General features: G+C 48.6%; 1 pseudogene across 1 annotated transcript; it reads right to left on the bottom strand.

Annotated features, from left to right (window-relative positions):
- Window positions 1-23423: 23423 nt before the first annotated feature.
- On the bottom strand, window positions 23424-25283 carry LOC309817854 (mediator of RNA polymerase II transcription subunit 1-like; annotated as a pseudogene). Its single transcript has 2 exons — window positions 23729-25283; window positions 23424-23537 (listed from the first exon to the last, which is right to left on the bottom strand). The product of its transcript is annotated as a mediator of RNA polymerase II transcription subunit 1-like (transcript).
- Window positions 25284-25589: the final 306 nt, after the last annotated feature.

Raw genomic sequence — 25589 nt, 5'->3', positions numbered from 1 at the left:
CCATACCCTAACACGTACCCTAACCCCAACTTTTTGTCATACCATAACCTGTACCCGAAGCCATAACTGTTCCCTAACCCTAACCCTAACCATAAACCTAACCATAACCATTACCCTTACCCGTACCCTAATCCTAACCCATACACTAACACTAACCCATACCCTAACACGTACCCTAACCCTAACACATTGTCGTACCCTAATCTCTACCCTAAAGCATACCCATTCCCTAACCCTAACCCTATCCCGAAACATAAGCCTTACCCTAAGCCAACATCACTAATTATTAGAGAATTGCAAATCAAAACTACAATGAGGTATCACCTCACACCTGTTAGAATGGACATCATCAGGAAATCTACAATAACAAATGCTGGAGAGGGTGTGGAGAAAAGGAACCCTCTTCCACTATTGGTGGGAATGTCAATTAATACAGTCACTATGGAGAAGTTTATGGAGGTTCCTTAAAAAACTAAAAATAGAATTACCTTATGATCCAACAATCCCACTACTGGACATATACCCAGAGAAATCCATAAATCAAAAAGGCACATTCACCACAATATTCTTCGCAGCACTATTTACAACAGCCAGGTAATGGAAGGAAACTAAATGCCCAGAGACAGACGAATGGATACAGATGTGGTACATATATAAAATCGAATATTACTCAGCCATAAAAAGCAATGAAATTGGGTCATTTGTAGAGACGTCGATGGATCTATTGACTGTCCTACATAGTGAAGTAAGTCAGAAAGAGAAAAACAAATATTGTATATTAATGCATATATGTGGAACCTAAAAACTGGTACAGATGAACCGCTTTGCAGGGCAGAAATAGAGACACAGATATAGAGAACAAACGTATGGACACCGAGAGGGTAAAGCCGTGGGGTGTTGGGTGGGAGGAGTTGGGAGATTGGGATTGACATGTATACATTTATATCTATAAAATAGATAACCAATAAGAACCTGCTGTATAAAAAAGTAAATAAAAATAAAAATTAAAAAAATAAATAAAGTTTAAAGAAACAGAAAAAAGTTATTCCCTTCACATACATGTATTTATAGGAATGAATTATTTCCATGCTTATATCTATAAATACAAAAAGGAGGAATAAAATCTAGCTGGAGCCAAAAAAGAAAAAAGAAACAAAAAGAACCTACCAGTTATACAGAGGAAAACCCCATCAGGGCACTTGCTCCAGTGGTAAACAATTCTGAAGTTGGTCAGAGATGGGGAATCGTCTCCCATGCAGCCAGCAGCACCCCCGCAAGGAGCATCCTCATTGCAAAGCTAGGGGACCGTGCCGAGGCGTCTGTGAGTAAACGTGAGCTGAGCCCCAGGCCAGTTGCTGCTGAACTGTTCCCACCCTTCCCAGGTAAAACACCTGAATATGTACAAGGACTTAAAAGCCTAGAGGAAGGGCCGTGGAGCCACACCAGCGACAGCACGCCAGCTGACTTGGTGCCTGCAGGCCAGCCAGGATTGTCCTGGCCCCGGGTGCTCTTCTGGAAGCTTTCCATTTCCCTGCCTGAGATACCCCTCCTGTCCAGGCCCCCACTGCTTTTTTCCTTCCTCACCTCTGCCCAGGGAGAAATTCCAGTGGCAGTTACGGGTGACACATCCTCTTCTTTAACAGGTAGCAACTTGGCAACTCCTGGAGAAAGTCCAGCAGAGCCCCACTCACACCAGGCCACCAACAAAGCCGTAGCCCCTCACTCCCACCCACCAGCCCGGCCCCGACACTGCTGACGGGGCAGAGAATATGGCGTCAGGCACAGCTGCAGGGGCTCTTGCTGCCTGCAACAGTGATTATATTGACCTCAACCCAGGCACACCTGGGGAGGGCTGGCCCGCATGGTCAGGCTGCCCAGTTCAGCCAATCCTCACCCCTCAGGGGCTCACAGTTGCAGGAAATGGACCTTGCTGAACTGGCTAAGTCCAAGGAACAGGTGTGGCTCCTGAGAGTCAGGATAGACAAGAGGCTGCAGCTCTGGTTTGTCTTGTAATCATTTTATCTGGCCCATGAGTGGGAGACAACTTCAAGAAGACCCTCTCCTAATGAGAGGAATCCAGGAGTCAGGGAGAGGAGGGGTGGTGGGTGGAGACAGAGGCCTGGTGCCCCAGCTGCATTGGAAGTCTCTGGAAGGCCAGGCGGAGGGAGGCCACACAGAGGGATGCCCAGGGTTACAGACCTGTCAGAGCTGCTGTTTGTTAGTTCAAGTCCTGCTCTGAGGTGTTCTGTGTCAGCCCTGAGTGACAGGTGAGCTGGGGTTGCTCTGCAATCAGGGCTATGTTCATGGTTCCTGTGTGCCCAGCCCTGCTGGGGTACCTTCCCAGGGGAGCTCTGTATCCTGGGAGGGGCATGACCACGAGAGCCTCATGGGCTGCTGGGTAGCTGCACAGGTGAGCTCCATATCCTGAGAGAGGCCTGACCACGAGAGCCCCGTGGGCTGCTGGCAACCTGCCACGGTGAGCTCCCTATCCTTGGAGGGGCGTGACCACGAGATCCCTGTTGGCTGCTGGGGACCTGCCAAGATGAGCTCCATATCCTGGGATTGGCCTGACCACGAGAGCCCCGTGGGCTGCTGGGGACCTGGTAAAGGATGTCAGAACAGTCAGTGAAGCCACCAAGTATACACATCCAGTAGTTCCTAATTCCTACACCCTGCTGGTCATTCTACCATCCACCAGGACATGGTATTCTGTATTAGACTTCAATGATGCCTTCTGTATTCCATTAGTCCCAGAGTCACAAGAAATTTTGGCTTGTGAGTGGCAGGACTCAACATACAACAAAAACAATACTGCTGGGCCGTCCTGCCCCAAGGGTTCAAAAACTCCCACAGCATCTTTGGGGAAACTTTAGCTAAACACCTAAAAGTTCTACCTCTGGAAAAGGGAACCCTCCTTCAATATGCAGATGACATTCTTATTGCCAGCCCTACTAAGGAGGCCTCTGAACTACCTAGCCAATAAAGGATAGAAGGTGTCCAAGAAAAAGTCTCAAATATCACAGACTAAGGTGACCTGCCTGGGCTTCATTCTCACAGAAGGTCAGAGAAGCCCATCCCAGGAAAGGGAAGAAGCCATTTGCAGCCTTACCCCTTCTAAAACTAGAAGACAACTTAGGGGTTACTGGGGAGGCCAGGGTTTGCTGCATCTGGATCCCTAACTACAGTCTAATAGCTGGGCCTCTATATGAAACACTGAAAGGAAAAGATGATGATCCTTTTGAATAGAAGCCAGAAGCGGCCTTTCAAGAATGGAAAGAGCAGTCAATTCAGTCCCTTGCCCTGGAACTCCCTAATTTAGCTAAACCCTTTGACCTTTACATCCGCATAGAAGGTGAATCACCCTTGGAGTATTAGTGCAAAAACTGGGACCACTTGAAATGGAACAACGCAAGAATGCCCTCCAGGTAGGATAAACTATGGTCACCAAGGGCTTGGCCCACTGCCCCATCCGGCCAGGGTACTGGGGGTATCTAAAAACCTGGAAATCAGCAGCCCACAAGGCCAGCTCCCTCCTAAGGGAAAAGGACCCAACGTGGTGATCCTAACCACCCACCATGCCCTGAAGTTGCAGGGGTCGCTCCCTGGGCACACTGACCTCGAGTGAGGAGGCCCTCCAGCTCCAACCTCCAGAGAGACAACCGGGGGCAACGGGCCCCCATGACGACTCGTGTGACCATCACATGACCTGGAGCTTCTCTCAGAAAACAACAAGAGTGTGCCCCAAAAGAGCAGACTACTGCTTGCAGGACTTACTGCACCCAGAGGGGAGCTAATAAGCTTGGCGGAGGAACCGTATACCACACTGTCACCATAGAAAAGCCTACAGACACCGCAGTGACGGCAGTCAATGAGACCAGCTGGACACCTGGTTACTTCAAAAGGCCGTTGATTCAGTGGCCGTCATGGTCGTGGATCACCACCGGGCCTGGACTGTCTGGGAGTTGAGTGGGCAGGGCTCTGACATCTGGTGCTGTTTGTACGTTAATTTAGGGGCCTAATTGATGAAAGCACAGACTACTGGTCAGAGCATCTAGGCTGGCAGAAACCGTCAGCCTAAGGTGGCCGAACAAATGTGGGGTGGGGTAAAACCGGCCCCCACAGCGTCTCTGCGCATCTCTTTCCTGCACCCTTCAAGGTCATTAGAATCTATAACACTTCCAATGCTGGCGCTCAGGCGGACGAGCAGTGAGGCAGGAGGCCTGGGGACAATCAACCTCACCCGGAGGCTGCTGGGGAGAAGTTCTGCCCCTCCCCACGAGTATGAGGACTCCCAACTCAGCACGAAGCAGTTACAGAAGAGGGGTCTGCACCCACAGCGCACCAAGAATTAGGAATGGGACAAAAGGCAGAGGAGGGGTTTGTCACCGCCAAAGCCCATGAAAAATTCCTGGGAGATAAAAATAGAATCTGGGCAATAAACTAAAGTCTAACCTTTTTTTCCTTTGTGCTTTGTCTAGTTTCACGTGCTCCTAGGGTTCCGCACGCAGAGGTCCCACACCCGGCACTTCAGACCCGATTTCCTAGTGCAGAATGACTGGGTCGACACTTCAGCTCCCGGGGCTCCATGCACACTCCGCGACATAGAGCCTCAGCTGCAGCCAACCCAGCCCTCGAGAGCTCCTCCCCCTCCCTCCCGCTGACGCTGCTGCGATCCCTAAACAGCAGCTCAGCCCACAGCACGCGTGGGAGCACACGCTCTCATCTCTCCATTCTCTGATCAAAATATAAAGTTTCCCTTGCTTCTGAACCAAACTCAGTCTCGATCTGTTGGCTCCAATGACACTGGGCAAGGGGAGCCTTGTTGGGGCCCACTCTAGAGGATCAGTAAGAGAAATTGAGAACATTGTAACTTCAATGAACAGATGTGTGAGCCACACTGTAATTAATATATAGCAGTGTATAAGGCTCGGGTGAAATAAGATGTTTCTAACACTTCCATTGGATATTTCCATCACTTTATATGGAGCACAGGGGCACTGCAATTCACCTGTTCCCTAACCCTAACCCTAACCCTAACTCTAACCCTAACCCTAACCCTAACCCTTACCTGAAGCCTTACCCTAACCCATACCCTAATCCTAACCCGTACACTAACACTAACACATACCCTAACACATACGCTAACCCGAAACCGTTGTCGTACCCTAACATGTACCGTACCCATTCCCTAACCCTAACTGTAACCCTAACCCTAACACTAACACTAAACCGTACCCATTCCCTAACCCTAAACCAAACCTAAGCCCAACTCTAACACTTACTCTAAGCCTTACCCTAACCTGGACCCTAATTCTAACCCATACACTACTACTAACCCATACCCTAACACGTACCCTAACCCCAACTTTTTGTCATACCATAACCTGTACCCGAAGCCATAACTGTTCCCTAACCCTAACCCTAACCATAAACCTAACCATAACCATTACCCTTACCCGTACCCTAATCCTAACCCATACACTAACACTAACCCATACCCTAACACGTACCCTAACCCTAACACATTGTCGTACCCTAATCTCTACCCTAAAGCATACCCATTCCCTAACCCTAACCCTATCCCGAAACATAAGCCTTACCCTAAGCCAACATCACTAATTATTAGAGAATTGCAAATCAAAACTACAATGAGGTATCACCTCACACCTGTTAGAATGGACATCATCAGGAAATCTACAATAACAAATGCTGGAGAGGGTGTGGAGAAAAGGAACCCTCTTCCACTATTGGTGGGAATGTCAATTAATACAGTCACTATGGAGAAGTTTATGGAGGTTCCTTAAAAAACTAAAAATAGAATTACCTTATGATCCAACAATCCCACTACTGGACATATACCCAGAGAAATCCATAAATCAAAAAGGCACATTCACCACAATATTCTTCGCAGCACTATTTACAATAGCCAGGTAATGGAAGGAAACTAAATGCCCAGAGACAGACGAATGGATACAGATGTAGTACATATATAAAATCGAATATTACTCAGCCATAAAAAGCAATGAAATTGGGTCATTTGTAGAGACGTCGATGGATCTATTGACTGTCCTACATAGTGAAGTAAGTCAGAAAGAGAAAAACAAATATTGTATATTAATGCATATATGTGGAACCTAAAAACTGGTACAGATGAACCGCTTTGCAGGGCAGAAATAGAGACACAGATATAGAGAACAAACGTATGGACACCGAGAGGGTAAAGCCGTGGGGTGTTGGGTGGGAGGAGTTGGGAGATTGGGATTGACATGTATACATTTATATCTATAAAATAGATAACCAATAAGAACCTGCTGTATAAAAAAGTAAATAAAAATAAAAATTAAAAAAATAAATAAAGTTTAAAGAAACAGAAAAAAGTTATTCCCTTCACATACATGTATTTATAGGAATGAATTATTTCCATGCTTATATCTATAAATACAAAAAGGAGGAATAAAATCTAGCTGGAGCCAAAAAAGAAAAAAGAAACAAAAAGAACCTACCAGTTATACAGAGGAAAACCCCATCAGGGCACTTGCTCCAGTGGTAAACAATTCTGAAGTTGGTCAGAGATGGGGAATCGTCTCCCATGCAGCCAGCAGCACCCCCGCAAGGAGCATCCTCATTGCAAAGCTAGGGGACCGTGCCGAGGCGTCTGTGAGTAAACGTGAGCTGAGCCCCAGGCCAGTTGCTGCTGAACTGTTCCCACCCTTCCCAGGTAAAACACCTGAATATGTACAAGGACTTAAAAGCCTAGAGGAAGGGCCGTGGAGCCACACCAGCGACAGCACGCCAGCTGACTTGGTGCCTGCAGGCCAGCCAGGATTGTCCTGGCCCCGGGTGCTCTTCTGGAAGCTTTCCATTTCCCTGCCTGAGATACCCCTCCTGTCCAGGCCCCCACTGCTTTTTTCCTTCCTCACCTCTGCCCAGGGAGAAATTCCAGTGGCAGTTACGGGTGACACATCCTCTTCTTTAACAGGTAGCAACTTGGCAACTCCTGGAGAAAGTCCAGCAGAGCCCCACTCACACCAGGCCACCAACAAAGCCGTAGCCCCTCACTCCCACCCACCAGCCCGGCCCCGACACTGCTGACGGGGCAGAGAATATGGCGTCAGGCACAGCTGCAGGGGCTCTTGCTGCCTGCAACAGTGATTATATTGACCTCAACCCAGGCACACCTGGGGAGGGCTGGCCCGCATGGTCAGGCTGCCCAGTTCAGCCAATCCTCACCCCTCAGGGGCTCACAGTTGCAGGAAATGGACCTTGCTGAACTGGCTAAGTCCAAGGAACAGGTGTGGCTCCTGAGAGTCAGGATAGACAAGAGGCTGCAGCTCTGGTTTGTCTTGTAATCATTTTATCTGGCCCATGAGTGGGAGACAACTTCAAGAAGACCCTCTCCTAATGAGAGGAACCCAGGAGTCAGGGAGAGGAGGGGTGGTGGGTGGAGACAGAGGCCTGGTGCCCCAGCTGCATTGGAAGTCTCTGGAAGGCCAGGCGGAGGGAGGCCACACAGAGGGATGCCCAGGGTTACAGACCTGTCAGAGCTGCTGTTTGTTAGTTCAAGTCCTGCTCTGAGGTGTTCTGTGTCAGCCCTGAGTGACAGGTGAGCTGGGGTTGCTCTGCAATCAGGGCTATGTTCATGGTTCCTGTGTGCCCAGCCCTGCTGGGGTACCTTCCCAGGGGAGCTCTGTATCCTGGGAGGGGCATGACCACGAGAGCCTCATGGGCTGCTGGGTAGCTGCACAGGTGAGCTCCATATCCTGAGAGAGGCCTGACCACGAGAGCCCCGTGGGCTGCTGGCAACCTGCCACGGTGAGCTCCCTATCCTTGGAGGGGCGTGACCACGAGATCCCTGTTGGCTGCTGGGGACCTGCCAAGATGAGCTCCATATCCTGGGATTGGCCTGACCACGAGAGCCCCGTGGGCTGCTGGGGACCTGGTAAAGGATGTCAGAACAGTCAGTGAAGCCACCAAGTATACACATCCAGTAGTTCCTAATTCCTACACCCTGCTGGTCATTCTACCATCCACCAGGACATGGTATTCTGTATTAGACTTCAATGATGCCTTCTGTATTCCATTAGTCCCAGAGTCACAAGAAATTTTGGCTTGTGAGTGGCAGGACTCAACATACAACAAAAACAATACTGCTGGGCCGTCCTGCCCCAAGGGTTCAAAAACTCCCACAGCATCTTTGGGGAAACTTTAGCTAAACACCTAAAAGTTCTACCTCTGGAAAAGGGAACCCTCCTTCAATATGCAGATGACATTCTTATTGCCAGCCCTACTAAGGAGGCCTCTGAACTACCTAGCCAATAAAGGATAGAAGGTGTCCAAGAAAAAGTCTCAAATATCACAGACTAAGGTGACCTGCCTGGGCTTCATTCTCACAGAAGGTCAGAGAAGCCCATCCCAGGAAAGGGAAGAAGCCATTTGCAGCCTTACCCCTTCTAAAACTAGAAGACAACTTAGGGGTTACTGGGGAGGCCAGGGTTTGCTGCATCTGGATCCCTAACTACAGTCTAATAGCTGGGCCTCTATATGAAACACTGAAAGGAAAAGATGATGATCCTTTTGAATAGAAGCCAGAAGCGGCCTTTCAAGAATGGAAAGAGCAGTCAATTCAGTCCCTTGCCCTGGAACTCCCTAATTTAGCTAAACCCTTTGACCTTTACATCCGCATAGAAGGTGAATCACCCTTGGAGTATTAGTGCAAAAACTGGGACCACTTGAAATGGAACAACGCAAGAATGCCCTCCAGGTAGGATAAACTATGGTCACCAAGGGCTTGGCCCACTGCCCCATCCGGCCAGGGTACTGGGGGTATCTAAAAACCTGGAAATCAGCAGCCCACAAGGCCAGCTCCCTCCTAAGGGAAAAGGACCCAACGTGGTGATCCTAACCACCCACCATGCCCTGAAGTTGCAGGGGTCGCTCCCTGGGCACACTGACCTCGAGTGAGGAGGCCCTCCAGCTCCAACCTCCAGAGAGACAACCGGGGGCAACGGGCCCCCATGACGACTCGTGTGACCATCACATGACCTGGAGCTTCTCTCAGAAAACAACAAGAGTGTGCCCCAAAAGAGCAGACTACTGCTTGCAGGACTTACTGCACCCAGAGGGGAGCTAATAAGCTTGGCGGAGGAACCGTATACCACACTGTCACCATAGAAAAGCCTACAGACACCGCAGTGACGGCAGTCAATGAGACCAGCTGGACACCTGGTTACTTCAAAAGGCCGTTGATTCAGTGGCCGTCATGGTCGTGGATCACCACCGGGCCTGGACTGTCTGGGAGTTGAGTGGGCAGGGCTCTGACATCTGGTGCTGTTTGTACGTTAATTTAGGGGCCTAATTGATGAAAGCACAGACTACTGGTCAGAGCATCTAGGCTGGCAGAAACCGTCAGCCTAAGGTGGCCGAACAAATGTGGGGTGGGGTAAAACCGGCCCCCACAGCGTCTCTGCGCATCTCTTTCCTGCACCCTTCAAGGTCATTAGAATCTATAACACTTCCAATGCTGGCGCTCAGGCGGACGAGCAGTGAGGCAGGAGGCCTGGGGACAATCAACCTCACCCGGAGGCTGCTGGGGAGAAGTTCTGCCCCTCCCCACGAGTATGAGGACTCCCAACTCAGCACGAAGCAGTTACAGAAGAGGGGTCTGCACCCACAGCGCACCAAGAATTAGGAATGGGACAAAAGGCAGAGGAGGGGTTTGTCACCGCCAAAGCCCATGAAAAATTCCTGGGAGATAAAAATAGAATCTGGGCAATAAACTAAAGTCTAACCTTTTTTTCCTTTGTGCTTTGTCTAGTTTCACGTGCTCCTAGGGTTCCGCACGCAGAGGTCCCACACCCGGCACTTCAGACCCGATTTCCTAGTGCAGAATGACTGGGTCGACACTTCAGCTCCCGGGGCTCCATGCACACTCCGCGACATAGAGCCTCAGCTGCAGCCAACCCAGCCCTCGAGAGCTCCTCCCCCTCCCTCCCGCTGACGCTGCTGCGATCCCTAAACAGCAGCTCAGCCCACAGCACGCGTGGGAGCACACGCTCTCATCTCTCCATTCTCTGATCAAAATATAAAGTTTCCCTTGCTTCTGAACCAAACTCAGTCTCGATCTGTTGGCTCCAATGACACTGGGCAAGGGGAGCCTTGTTGGGGCCCACTCTAGAGGATCAGTAAGAGAAATTGAGAACATTGTAACTTCAATGAACAGATGTGTGAGCCACACTGTAATTAATATATAGCAGTGTATAAGGCTCGGGTGAAATAAGATGTTTCTAACACTTCCATTGGATATTTCCATCACTTTATATGGAGCACAGGGGCACTGCAATTCACCTGTTCCCTAACCCTAACCCTAACCCTAACTCTAACCCTAACCCTAACCCTAACCCTTACCTGAAGCCTTACCCTAACCCATACCCTAATCCTAACCCGTACACTAACACTAACACATACCCTAACACATACGCTAACCCGAAACCGTTGTCGTACCCTAACATGTACCGTACCCATTCCCTAACCCTAACTGTAACCCTAACCCTAACACTAACACTAAACCGTACCCATTCCCTAACCCTAAACCAAACCTAAGCCCAACTCTAACACTTACTCTAAGCCTTACCCTAACCTGGACCCTAATTCTAACCCATACACTACTACTAACCCATACCCTAACACGTACCCTAACCCCAACTTTTTGTCATACCATAACCTGTACCCGAAGCCATAACTGTTCCCTAACCCTAACCCTAACCATAAACCTAACCATAACCATTACCCTTACCCGTACCCTAATCCTAACCCATACACTAACACTAACCCATACCCTAACACGTACCCTAACCCTAACACATTGTCGTACCCTAATCTCTACCCTAAAGCATACCCATTCCCTAACCCTAACCCTATCCCGAAACATAAGCCTTACCCTAAGCCAACATCACTAATTATTAGAGAATTGCAAATCAAAACTACAATGAGGTATCACCTCACACCTGTTAGAATGGACATCATCAGGAAATCTACAATAACAAATGCTGGAGAGGGTGTGGAGAAAAGGAACCCTCTTCCACTATTGGTGGGAATGTCAATTAATACAGTCACTATGGAGAAGTTTATGGAGGTTCCTTAAAAAACTAAAAATAGAATTACCTTATGATCCAACAATCCCACTACTGGACATATACCCAGAGAAATCCATAAATCAAAAAGGCACATTCACCACAATATTCTTCGCAGCACTATTTACAATAGCCAGGTAATGGAAGGAAACTAAATGCCCAGAGACAGACGAATGGATACAGATGTAGTACATATATAAAATCGAATATTACTCAGCCATAAAAAGCAATGAAATTGGGTCATTTGTAGAGACGTCGATGGATCTATTGACTGTCCTACATAGTGAAGTAAGTCAGAAAGAGAAAAACAAATATTGTATATTAATGCATATATGTGGAACCTAAAAACTGGTACAGATGAACCGCTTTGCAGGGCAGAAATAGAGACACAGATATAGAGAACAAACGTATGGACACCGAGAGGGTAAAGCCGTGGGGTGTTGGGTGGGAGGAGTTGGGAGATTGGGATTGACATGTATACATTTATATCTATAAAATAGATAACCAATAAGAACCTGCTGTATAAAAAAGTAAATAAAAATAAAAATTAAAAAAATAAATAAAGTTTAAAGAAACAGAAAAAAGTTATTCCCTTCACATACATGTATTTATAGGAATGAATTATTTCCATGCTTATATCTATAAATACAAAAAGGAGGAATAAAATCTAGCTGGAGCCAAAAAAGAAAAAAGAAACAAAAAGAACCTACCAGTTATACAGAGGAAAACCCCATCAGGGCACTTGCTCCAGTGGTAAACAATTCTGAAGTTGGTCAGAGATGGGGAATCGTCTCCCATGCAGCCAGCAGCACCCCCGCAAGGAGCATCCTCATTGCAAAGCTAGGGGACCGTGCCGAGGCGTCTGTGAGTAAACGTGAGCTGAGCCCCAGGCCAGTTGCTGCTGAACTGTTCCCACCCTTCCCAGGTAAAACACCTGAATATGTACAAGGACTTAAAAGCCTAGAGGAAGGGCCGTGGAGCCACACCAGCGACAGCACGCCAGCTGACTTGGTGCCTGCAGGCCAGCCAGGATTGTCCTGGCCCCGGGTGCTCTTCTGGAAGCTTTCCATTTCCCTGCCTGAGATACCCCTCCTGTCCAGGCCCCCACTGCTTTTTTCCTTCCTCACCTCTGCCCAGGGAGAAATTCCAGTGGCAGTTACGGGTGACACATCCTCTTCTTTAACAGGTAGCAACTTGGCAACTCCTGGAGAAAGTCCAGCAGAGCCCCACTCACACCAGGCCACCAACAAAGCCGTAGCCCCTCACTCCCACCCACCAGCCCGGCCCCGACACTGCTGACGGGGCAGAGAATATGGCGTCAGGCACAGCTGCAGGGGCTCTTGCTGCCTGCAACAGTGATTATATTGACCTCAACCCAGGCACACCTGGGGAGGGCTGGCCCGCATGGTCAGGCTGCCCAGTTCAGCCAATCCTCACCCCTCAGGGGCTCACAGTTGCAGGAAATGGACCTTGCTGAACTGGCTAAGTCCAAGGAACAGGTGTGGCTCCTGAGAGTCAGGATAGACAAGAGGCTGCAGCTCTGGTTTGTCTTGTAATCATTTTATCTGGCCCATGAGTGGGAGACAACTTCAAGAAGACCCTCTCCTAATGAGAGGAACCCAGGAGTCAGGGAGAGGAGGGGTGGTGGGTGGAGACAGAGGCCTGGTGCCCCAGCTGCATTGGAAGTCTCTGGAAGGCCAGGCGGAGGGAGGCCACACAGAGGGATGCCCAGGGTTACAGACCTGTCAGAGCTGCTGTTTGTTAGTTCAAGTCCTGCTCTGAGGTGTTCTGTGTCAGCCCTGAGTGACAGGTGAGCTGGGGTTGCTCTGCAATCAGGGCTATGTTCATGGTTCCTGTGTGCCCAGCCCTGCTGGGGTACCTTCCCAGGGGAGCTCTGTATCCTGGGAGGGGCATGACCACGAGAGCCTCATGGGCTGCTGGGTAGCTGCACAGGTGAGCTCCATATCCTGAGAGAGGCCTGACCACGAGAGCCCCGTGGGCTGCTGGCAACCTGCCACGGTGAGCTCCCTATCCTTGGAGGGGCGTGACCACGAGATCCCTGTTGGCTGCTGGGGACCTGCCAAGATGAGCTCCATATCCTGGGATTGGCCTGACCACGAGAGCCCCGTGGGCTGCTGGGGACCTGGTAAAGGATGTCAGAACAGTCAGTGAAGCCACCAAGTATACACATCCAGTAGTTCCTAATTCCTACACCCTGCTGGTCATTCTACCATCCACCAGGACATGGTATTCTGTATTAGACTTCAATGATGCCTTCTGTATTCCATTAGTCCCAGAGTCACAAGAAATTTTGGCTTGTGAGTGGCAGGACTCAACATACAACAAAAACAATACTGCTGGGCCGTCCTGCCCCAAGGGTTCAAAAACTCCCACAGCATCTTTGGGGAAACTTTAGCTAAACACCTAAAAGTTCTACCTCTGGAAAAGGGAACCCTCCTTCAATATGCAGATGACATTCTTATTGCCAGCCCTACTAAGGAGGCCTCTGAACTACCTAGCCAATAAAGGATAGAAGGTGTCCAAGAAAAAGTCTCAAATATCACAGACTAAGGTGACCTGCCTGGGCTTCATTCTCACAGAAGGTCAGAGAAGCCCATCCCAGGAAAGGGAAGAAGCCATTTGCAGCCTTACCCCTTCTAAAACTAGAAGACAACTTAGGGGTTACTGGGGAGGCCAGGGTTTGCTGCATCTGGATCCCTAACTACAGTCTAATAGCTGGGCCTCTATATGAAACACTGAAAGGAAAAGATGATGATCCTTTTGAATAGAAGCCAGAAGCGGCCTTTCAAGAATGGAAAGAGCAGTCAATTCAGTCCCTTGCCCTGGAACTCCCTAATTTAGCTAAACCCTTTGACCTTTACATCCGCATAGAAGGTGAATCACCCTTGGAGTATTAGTGCAAAAACTGGGACCACTTGAAATGGAACAACGCAAGAATGCCCTCCAGGTAGGATAAACTATGGTCACCAAGGGCTTGGCCCACTGCCCCATCCGGCCAGGGTACTGGGGGTATCTAAAAACCTGGAAATCAGCAGCCCACAAGGCCAGCTCCCTCCTAAGGGAAAAGGACCCAACGTGGTGATCCTAACCACCCACCATGCCCTGAAGTTGCAGGGGTCGCTCCCTGGGCACACTGACCTCGAGTGAGGAGGCCCTCCAGCTCCAACCTCCAGAGAGACAACCGGGGGCAACGGGCCCCCATGACGACTCGTGTGACCATCACATGACCTGGAGCTTCTCTCAGAAAACAACAAGAGTGTGCCCCAAAAGAGCAGACTACTGCTTGCAGGACTTACTGCACCCAGAGGGGAGCTAATAAGCTTGGCGGAGGAACCGTATACCACACTGTCACCATAGAAAAGCCTACAGACACCGCAGTGACGGCAGTCAATGAGACCAGCTGGACACCTGGTTACTTCAAAAGGCCGTTGATTCAGTGGCCGTCATGGTCGTGGATCACCACCGGGCCTGGACTGTCTGGGAGTTGAGTGGGCAGGGCTCTGACATCTGGTGCTGTTTGTACGTTAATTTAGGGGCCTAATTGATGAAAGCACAGACTACTGGTCAGAGCATCTAGGCTGGCAGAAACCGTCAGCCTAAGGTGGCCGAACAAATGTGGGGTGGGGTAAAACCGGCCCCCACAGCGTCTCTGCGCATCTCTTTCCTGCACCCTTCAAGGTCATTAGAATCTATAACACTTCCAATGCTGGCGCTCAGGCGGACGAGCAGTGAGGCAGGAGGCCTGGGGACAATCAACCTCACCCGGAGGCTGCTGGGGAGAAGTTCTGCCCCTCCCCACGAGTATGAGGACTCCCAACTCAGCACGAAGCAGTTACAGAAGAGGGGTCTGCACCCACAGCGCACCAAGAATTAGGAATGGGACAAAAGGCAGAGGAGGGGTTTGTCACCGCCAAAGCCCATGAAAAATTCCTGGGAGATAAAAATAGAATCTGGGCAATAAACTAAAGTCTAACCTTTTTTTCCTTTGTGCTTTGTCTAGTTTCACGTGCTCCTAGGGTTCCGCACGCAGAGGTCCCACACCCGGCACTTCAGACCCGATTTCCTAGTGCAGAATGACTGGGTCGACACTTCAGCTCCCGGGGCTCCATGCACACTCCGCGACATAGAGCCTCAGCTGCAGCCAACCCAGCCCTCGAGAGCTCCTCCCCCTCCCTCCCGCTGACGCTGCTGCGATCCCTAAACAGCAGCTCAGCCCACAGCACGCGTGGGAGCACACGCTCTCATCTCTCCATTCTCTGATCAAAATATAAAGTTTCCCTTGCTTCTGAACCAAACTCAGTCTCGATCTGTTGGCTCCAATGACACTGGGCAAGGGGAGCCTTGTTGGGGCCCACTCTAGAGGATCAGTAAGAGAAATTGAGAACATTGTAACTTCAATGAACAGATGTGTGAGCCACACTGTAATTAATATATAGCAGTGTATAAGGCTCGGGTGAAATAAGATGTTTCTAACACTTCCATTGGATATTTCCATCACTTTATATGGAGCACAGGGGCACTGCAATTCACCTGTTCCCTAACCCTAACCCTAACCCTAACTCTAACCCTAACCCTAACCCTAACCCTTACCTGAAGCCTTACCCTAACCCATACCCTAATCCTAACCCGTACACTAACACTAACACATACCCTAACACATACGCTAACCCGAAACCGTTGTCGTACCCTAACATGTACCGTACCCATTCCCTAACCCTAACTGTAACCCTAACCCTAACACTAACACTAAACCGTACCCATTCCCTAACCCTAAACCAAACCTAAGCCCAACTCTAACACTTACTCTAAGCCTTACCCTAACCTGGACCCTAATTCTAACCCATACACTACTACTAACCCATACCCTAACACGTACCCTAACCCCAACTTTTTGTCATACCATAACCTGTACCCGAAGCCATAACTGTTCCCTAACCCTAACCCTAACCATAAACCTAACCATAACCATTACCCTTACCCGTACCCTAATCCTAACCCATACACTAACACTAACCCATACCCTAACACGTACCCTAACCCTAACACATTGTCGTACCCTAATCTCTACCCTAAAGCATACCCATTCCCTAACCCTAACCCTATCCCGAAACATAAGCCTTACCCTAAGCCAACATCACTAATTATTAGAGAATTGCAAATCAAAACTACAATGAGGTATCACCTCACACCTGTTAGAATGGACATCATCAGGAAATCTACAATAACAAATGCTGGAGAGGGTGTGGAGAAAAGGAACCCTCTTCCACTATTGGTGGGAATGTCAATTAATACAGTCACTATGGAGAAGTTTATGGAGGTTCCTTAAAAAACTAAAAATAGAATTACCTTATGATCCAACAATCCCACTACTGGACATATACCCAGAGAAATCCATAAATCAAAAAGGCACATTCACCACAATATTCTTCGCAGCACTATTTACAATAGCCAGGTAATGGAAGGAAACTAAATGCCCAGAGACAGACGAATGGATACAGATGTAGTACATATATAAAATCGAATATTACTCAGCCATAAAAAGCAATGAAATTGGGTCATTTGTAGAGACGTCGATGGATCTATTGACTGTCCTACATAGTGAAGTAAGTCAGAAAGAGAAAAACAAATATTGTATATTAATGCATATATGTGGAACCTAAAAACTGGTACAGATGAACCGCTTTGCAGGGCAGAAATAGAGACACAGATATAGAGAACAAACGTATGGACACCGAGAGGGTAAAGCCGTGGGGTGTTGGGTGGGAGGAGTTGGGAGATTGGGATTGACATGTATACATTTATATCTATAAAATAGATAACCAATAAGAACCTGCTGTATAAAAAAGTAAATAAAAATAAAAATTAAAAAAATAAATAAAGTTTAAAGAAACAGAAAAAAGTTATTCCCTTCACATACATGTATTTATAGGAATGAATTATTTCCATGCTTATATCTATAAATACAAAAAGGAGGAATAAAATCTAGCTGGAGCCAAAAAAGAAAAAAGAAACAAAAAGAACCTACCAGTTATACAGAGGAAAACCCCATCAGGGCACTTGCTCCAGTGGTAAACAATTCTGAAGTTGGTCAGAGATGGGGAATCGTCTCCCATGCAGCCAGCAGCACCCCCGCAAGGAGCATCCTCATTGCAAAGCTAGGGGACCGTGCCGAGGCGTCTGTGAGTAAACGTGAGCTGAGCCCCAGGCCAGTTGCTGCTGAACTGTTCCCACCCTTCCCAGGTAAAACACCTGAATATGTACAAGGACTTAAAAGCCTAGAGGAAGGGCCGTGGAGCCACACCAGCGACAGCACGCCAGCTGACTTGGTGCCTGCAGGCCAGCCAGGATTGTCCTGGCCCCGGGTGCTCTTCTGGAAGCTTTCCATTTCCCTGCCTGAGATACCCCTCCTGTCCAGGCCCCCACTGCTTTTTTCCTTCCTCACCTCTGCCCAGGGAGAAATTCCAGTGGCAGTTACGGGTGACACATCCTCTTCTTTAACAGGTAGCAACTTGGCAACTCCTGGAGAAAGTCCAGCAGAGCCCCACTCACACCAGGCCACCAACAAAGCCGTAGCCCCTCACTCCCACCCACCAGCCCGGCCCCGACACTGCTGACGGGGCAGAGAATATGGCGTCAGGCACAGCTGCAGGGGCTCTTGCTGCCTGCAACAGTGATTATATTGACCTCAACCCAGGCACACCTGGGGAGGGCTGGCCCGCATGGTCAGGCTGCCCAGTTCAGCCAATCCTCACCCCTCAGGGGCTCACAGTTGCAGGAAATGGACCTTGCTGAACTGGCTAAGTCCAAGGAACAGGTGTGGCTCCTGAGAGTCAGGATAGACAAGAGGCTGCAGCTCTGGTTTGTCTTGTAATCATTTTATCTGGCCCATGAGTGGGAGACAACTTCAAGAAGACCCTCTCCTAATGAGAGGAACCCAGGAGTCAGGGAGAGGAGGGGTGGTGGGTGGAGACAGAGGCCTGGTGCCCCAGCTGCATTGGAAGTCTCTGGAAGGCCAGGCGGAGGGAGGCCACACAGAGGGATGCCCAGGGTTACAGACCTGTCAGAGCTGCTGTTTGTTAGTTCAAGTCCTGCTCTGAGGTGTTCTGTGTCAGCCCTGAGTGACAGGTGAGCTGGGGTTGCTCTGCAATCAGGGCTATGTTCATGGTTCCTGTGTGCCCAGCCCTGCTGGGGTACCTTCCCAGGGGAGCTCTGTATCCTGGGAGGGGCATGACCACGAGAGCCTCATGGGCTGCTGGGTAGCTGCACAGGTGAGCTCCATATCCTGAGAGAGGCCTGACCACGAGAGCCCCGTGGGCTGCTGGCAACCTGCCACGGTGAGCTCCCTATCCTTGGAGGGGCGTGACCACGAGATCCCTGTTGGCTGCTGGGGACCTGCCAAGATGAGCTCCATATCCTGGGATTGGCCTGACCACGAGAGCCCCGTGGGCTGCTGGGGACCTGGTAAAGGATGTCAGAACAGTCAGTGAAGCCACCAAGTATACACATCCAGTAGTTCCTAATTCCTACACCCTGCTGGTCATTCTACCATCCACCAGGACATGGTATTCTGTATTAGACTTCAATGATGCCTTCTGTATTCCATTAGTCCCAGAGTCACAAGAAATTTTGGCTTGTGAGTGGCAGGACTCAACATACAACAAAAACAATACTGCTGGGCCGTCCTGCCCCAAGGGTTCAAAAACTCCCACAGCATCTTTGGGGAAACTTTAGCTAAACACCTAAAAGTTCTACCTCTGGAAAAGGGAACCCTCCTTCAATATGCAGATGACATTCTTATTGCCAGCCCTACTAAGGAGGCCTCTGAACTACCTAGCCAATAAAGGATAGAAGGTGTCCAAGAAAAAGTCTCAAATATCACAGACTAAGGTGACCTGCCTGGGCTTCATTCTCACAGAAGGTCAGAGAAGCCCATCCCAGGAAAGGGAAGAAGCCATTTGCAGCCTTACCCCTTCTAAAACTAGAAGACAACTTAGGGGTTACTGGGGAGGCCAGGGTTTGCTGCATCTGGATCCCTAACTACAGTCTAATAGCTGGGCCTCTATATGAAACACTGAAAGGAAAAGATGATGATCCTTTTGAATAGAAGCCAGAAGCGGCCTTTCAAGAATGGAAAGAGCAGTCAATTCAGTCCCTTGCCCTGGAACTCCCTAATTTAGCTAAACCCTTTGACCTTTACATCCGCATAGAAGGTGAATCACCCTTGGAGTATTAGTGCAAAAACTGGGACCACTTGAAATGGAACAACGCAAGAATGCCCTCCAGGTAGGATAAACTATGGTCACCAAGGGCTTGGCCCACTGCCCCATCCGGCCAGGGTACTGGGGGTATCTAAAAACCTGGAAATCAGCAGCCCACAAGGCCAGCTCCCTCCTAAGGGAAAAGGACCCAACGTGGTGATCCTAACCACCCACCATGCCCTGAAGTTGCAGGGGTCGCTCCCTGGGCACACTGACCTCGAGTGAGGAGGCCCTCCAGCTCCAACCTCCAGAGAGACAACCGGGGGCAACGGGCCCCCATGACGACTCGTGTGACCATCACATGACCTGGAGCTTCTCTCAGAAAACAACAAGAGTGTGCCCCAAAAGAGCAGACTACTGCTTGCAGGACTTACTGCACCCAGAGGGGAGCTAATAAGCTTGGCGGAGGAACCGTATACCACACTGTCACCATAGAAAAGCCTACAGACACCGCAGTGACGGCAGTCAATGAGACCAGCTGGACACCTGGTTACTTCAAAAGGCCGTTGATTCAGTGGCCGTCATGGTCGTGGATCACCACCGGGCCTGGACTGTCTGGGAGTTGAGTGGGCAGGGCTCTGACATCTGGTGCTGTTTGTACGTTAATTTAGGGGCCTAATTGATGAAAGCACAGACTACTGGTCAGAGCATCTAGGCTGGCAGAAACCGTCAGCCTAAGGTGGCCGAACAAATGTGGGGTGGGGTAAAACCGGCCCCCACAGCGTCTCTGCGCATCTCTTTCCTGCACCCTTCAAGGTCATTAGAATCTATAACACTTCCAATGCTGGCGCTCAGGCGGACGAGCAGTGAGGCAGGAGGCCTGGGGACAATCAACCTCACCCGGAGGCTGCTGGGGAGAAGTTCTGCCCCTCCCCACGAGTATGAGGACTCCCAACTCAGCACGAAGCAGTTACAGAAGAGGGGTCTGCACCCACAGCGCACCAAGAATTAGGAATGGGACAAAAGGCAGAGGAGGGGTTTGTCACCGCCAAAGCCCATGAAAAATTCCTGGGAGATAAAAATAGAATCTGGGCAATAAACTAAAGTCTAACCTTTTTTTCCTTTGTGCTTTGTCTAATTTCACGTGCTCCTAGGGTTCCGCACGCAGAGGTCCCACACCCGGCACTTCAGACCCGATTTCCTAGTGCAGAATGACTGGGTCGACACTTCAGCTCCCGGGGCTCCATGCACACTCCGCGACATAGAGCCTCAGCTGCAGCCAACCCAGCCCTCGAGAGCTCCTCCCCCTCCCTCCCGCTGACGCTGCTGCGATCCCTAAACAGCAGCTCAGCCCACAGCACGCGTGGGAGCACACGCTCTCATCTCTCCATTCTCTGATCAAAATATAAAGTTTCCCTTGCTTCTGAACCAAACTCAGTCTCGATCTGTTGGCTCCAATGACACTGGGCAAGGGGAGCCTTGTTGGGGCCCACTCTAGAGGATCAGTAAGAGAAATTGAGAACATTGTAACTTCAATGAACAGATGTGTGAGCCACACTGTAATTAATATATAGCAGTGTATAAGGCTCGGGTAAAATAAGATGTTTCTAACACTTCCATTGGATATTTCCATCACTTTATATGGAGCACAGGGGCACTGCAATTCACCTGTTCCCTAACCCTAACCCTAACTCTAACCCTAACCCTAACCCTAAGCCTAAACCTAACCCTTACCTGAAGCCTTACCCTAACCCATACCCTAATCCTAACCCGTACACTAACACTAACACATACCCTAACACATACGCTAACCCGAAACCATTGTCGTACCCTAACATGTACCGTAACCATTCCCTAACCCTAACTGTAACCCTAACCCTAACACTAACACTAAACCGTACCCATTCCCTAACCCTAACCCTAACCTTAACCCTAACCCTAACTTTAACCCTAAACTTTAACCTAACCTGTACCGTAATCCTAACCTGTACACTAACTCGTACCCTAACCCTAAACACTTGTTGTACCCTAACTTTTACCCTAAACCATACCCGTTCCCGAACCCTAACCGTAACCTTAACATTAACCCTAACACTAACCCTAAACCTTACCCTAACCCGTATCCTAATCCTATCCCGTAGACTATCACTAACCCGTTCTCTAACACGTATGCTAAACCTAAACCCTTCTCGTACCCTAAACTGTAACCTAAACCATACCAGACCCTAAACCTAAGCGTAACTCTAACTCTTACACTAACCCGTACCCTAATCTTAACCCGTACACTAACACTGAACCATATCCTAACACTTACCCAAATCCTAACCCATTGTCGTACCCTACCCTGTACCCTAAATTGTACCTGTTCCCCAACACTAACCCTAACAATAACTCTAACCCTAAATCTTACCCTAACCCATACCCTAATCCTAACCCATACACTAACACTAAACCGTACCCTAACACATACCCTAACCCTAAACATTTGTCATACCCTAACTTCTACCCTAAACCATACCAGTTCCCTAACCCTAACCTTAACCCTAACCCTAACCCTTATCCTTAACCTATCCTGTACCTTAATCCTAACCTGTATACTAACACTAACCCGTACCCTAACACATACCCTAACCCTAATCTGTTTTCGTACCCTAAACTGTACCGTAAACCGTACCCATCCCCTAATCCTAACCCTAACCCTAACCCTAACCTTAACCTTACCCTAAACCATTCCCTAATCCTAACCCATACACTAACACTAACCCATACCCTAACAAGTACTCTTACCCTAACCTGTTGCTGTACCCCACCTCTATCCTAAACCGTACCCATTCCCTAACCCTAACCCTATCCCTAATGCTTACCCTAACGCATGCCCTAATCCTAACCCTTTCATTAACACTAAACTGTCCCCTAACATGTACCGCAACCCTAACCCTTTGGCATACCCTAAACCATACCCGTTCCTTAACCCTAACCCTAACCTTAACGCTAACCCTAACACTAACCCTAAACCTTACCCTAACCTGTACCCTAATCCTAACCTGTACACAAACACTAACCCATACCCTACCATGTACCCTTACCCTATCCCCTTGTCGTACCCTAACCTGTACCCTAAAGAGTACCCATTCCCAAGCCTAAGCCTAACCCTAACCTTAACCCTAAACCTTAACCTAACGCATACCCTAATCCTAACCTTTGTACTAACCCTAAACCATACCCATTCCCTGACCCTAACCCTAACCCTAACACTAACCCTTACACAACCCTTACCCTAATCCTAAGCCTAACACTAACCCGTAGCCTAACATGTACCCTAAACCGAACCCATTGTCATACCCTAACCTGTACCATAAACCATACCCTTTCCTTAATCCTAACCCTACCTTAACCCTAAACCTAACACTAACCCTAAACCTTACCCTAACCCATACCCTAATCCTAACGTGTACACTAACTCTAACCCATACCCTAACATGTACCCTAACTCTAACTCGTGTCATACCCTAACCTGTACCCAAAACCATATCCATTCCCTAACCCTATACTTAACCCTAACCTTAACCCTTACCCTAACGTTTACCCTAATCCTAACCCATACACTAACACTAACCCATACCCTAACAAGTAACCTAACCCTAACCTGTTTTCATACCCTAACCTGTACCCTAAATCATACACCATTCCCTAACCCTAACCCTAACCCTAACCTTAACCCTAACCCTTTCCTTTGAATACTGGGTTGGGGATGAATTACTTGTTGTCGGTAATTTGTTGGGGGATTGCTACACTGACTTGGAGCTGGAATGATGTGTGGCATATCCAGTGTGTCAGCTGTCATGTTGACATCAAAGATAGGGTCTGTGAGTCAACATCCATTGAAAATAGCTCCCTCTGAAAGTCATCTTCAGTCTGGTGCTTGGGTTTGTCAGGTGATAATCTTTATGTCTTCTTCTTCTTTCTCTGGTTGCTTCCCAAGCACATTTCCATCCGGGGTGCACCAGAAGAGGAATTCTGCCTTTCTAAAGTGCTGCTTCCATAAAGGGTTGAGAAATCCTGGGCAGGAATATCTTTAAGAAGATTCATGAGCTTCGGGTGGTTCTTGGTGTTTCCAGCCTTCGAAGAGACAGGTGGCGGCATGTGATGAGGAGGGTCAGACTTGAGCCAATGGTAGACACCCCGTTCCCTGTTATTTGCAACAAACTGGTAAGAACTTGGTTCTGAGACACCTTGCTGAAGTCCTCCCCATGGCTCACAGACTCATGCCTATCTTTGATATTCATGCTCATATTAAACAAGGTAATATGGACCCCCAGAAATGTGTTGGTTGGTGTAGTGGTACCACTCATTGGGTTGTTGCCTGTGGTCATGCCATACCCTGGGCTGCTAGCCAGGGGCAGGTTCTTTTTCACCATGTCTTCAACTGTCTCTGCAATGAGGGACAGTGCTGGGGTGTTGGTCTGAATGGTTTCAGCTTTCTTCCAAATAGCCCTCATTGTTACAGGGATGGACATACATATTTGAACAACTTTGGCAATGAAGTCATCTGTGAAGATGAGTGCATCTGACAGTCCCTTGTAGAGTTTACAGCTCACATGTTTTGAGTCCTGTATATCCATTACCACAGACACCAGGGAGTCATTTACAGGGTGCTGAAAAGATATGCTGAAACGGGACTCTGAGAGCGGACACACTTCAAATTGGAGGAGCCCAGGAGAATCTTCTTTCAGAATAGTTCTTTTGACACAGCTTCCAATTAGGGTGTATTAAGCCCCTTGGTGTCTGATCAGATTCAGGATAAGGGGAACCCAGCCAGTGTGCTGAAAGGTGATTTTGCTAACAAGGTTCCTGGTAGATTTCTACCATCTGGAAGTGGAGCATCCTTGTTGAGGAAATAGCAGTGTGGCTGACCTGGAACAGCAGCATAAAATCACATGTTGTGATTCAAAGGTACAAGGTCAGGGTCCTTTGACATCTCAAAGTGAGTGATCGGTTCATAGATGGGTACATAAGTTGCCTGGGTTTCAAACAATGGAATTCCTGTGCAGTTCTGAAGTTTCTGAACAAATGCTCTAGATACTGGGATTGGCTGGGGAAATTTCAAGAAGAAACAGGCAGGAAGATCCACACTCTTCGCACTGGTGATTGAGGAGAAGGAGGGAGTCCATTTGTTGTCAACTGGATGTGACCCCATAATTAATGGTGCAGTTGGGAGTTTATACATAATAGATGTTCCTTCAATTGTCACTGATGCATTCATGCCCAAAGATCAAGGAACATTATTCTTGTGCAAAACGATAGGGGATGTAGTCTTATCATCCAGCATGTCAGAAGGAGAGGCATAATACTTCAAGTTAATTAAATGACCCCCACTTCTTGGAGTGAGATAGCCAACAGTTCCATGAAGAATCTTATCCAAGGGACCAGCATTCGTTACTTTCCAATACATAACTGCCGTTTTAGATAGACCTTGTTCTAGGGATTGGAGAGCCAAGAACATTTGGTCTTCAGTTTGTTATCCCCTGGAAGGTTATAAAGATTAACAAGACCCTTAAGTTGCTTAGAAAATTCATCAAAATTTTTCCCCCTTAGCTGCTGTACAAACTCTGGACAGATCACAGGATTCTCTCCATGGTGAGCCACTTTTACATCACAAACCTGTCCTGTAGGATCTAACTGCACTTCCACATAGAACATATCTGATGTGATGTAACATTCAGTGTCACTGGCACTGAGATGACAGCCCAGTCCATTCTGGCTTGCTATAGACTCCAGTCAGTCATTGCTGGTAAAGATGTTACATGAATTGATGCACAAGCTTAATGGTTTCACTCCAAGTTCTACTTTGGTTAAATTTTGCATGGAGCCATTCCAAGAGAGAACTCATCTTACTCACACTTTCGGACTCCTCGGTTTCCCCCTGAGCCCTCATCCTGACAGCAGGGAGAGCCTGAGTCCTACACAAGAGGATATGCCCTTCCCCACCACTAATTGAGGAACCAAGTTGGTTAGGGCTCCTGGGATGCAGGGCGCCTGCAGTCACCGCTCTTCCCGGGAAGGCTCAGTCAGAAGTCCCTGGCCGCAAGAAGAGAAGGGTGCTCTTGGCCGCTGCCGTCTTCCCCAACAGAACCTGTACCACATCTTCTTTATCCATTTGTCTGTTGATGGACATTTAGGTTGCTTCCGTGACCTGACTATTGTAAATAGTGCTGCAAAGAACATTGGAGTGCATGTGTCT

Source organism: Grampus griseus, assembly GCF_964374135.1.
Source record: "Grampus griseus genome assembly, contig: HAP1_SCAFFOLD_1063, whole genome shotgun sequence".
NCBI classification, from domain to species: domain Eukaryota; kingdom Metazoa; phylum Chordata; class Mammalia; order Artiodactyla; family Delphinidae; genus Grampus; species Grampus griseus.
This window is presented reverse-complemented; position numbering and strand designations above follow the sequence as displayed.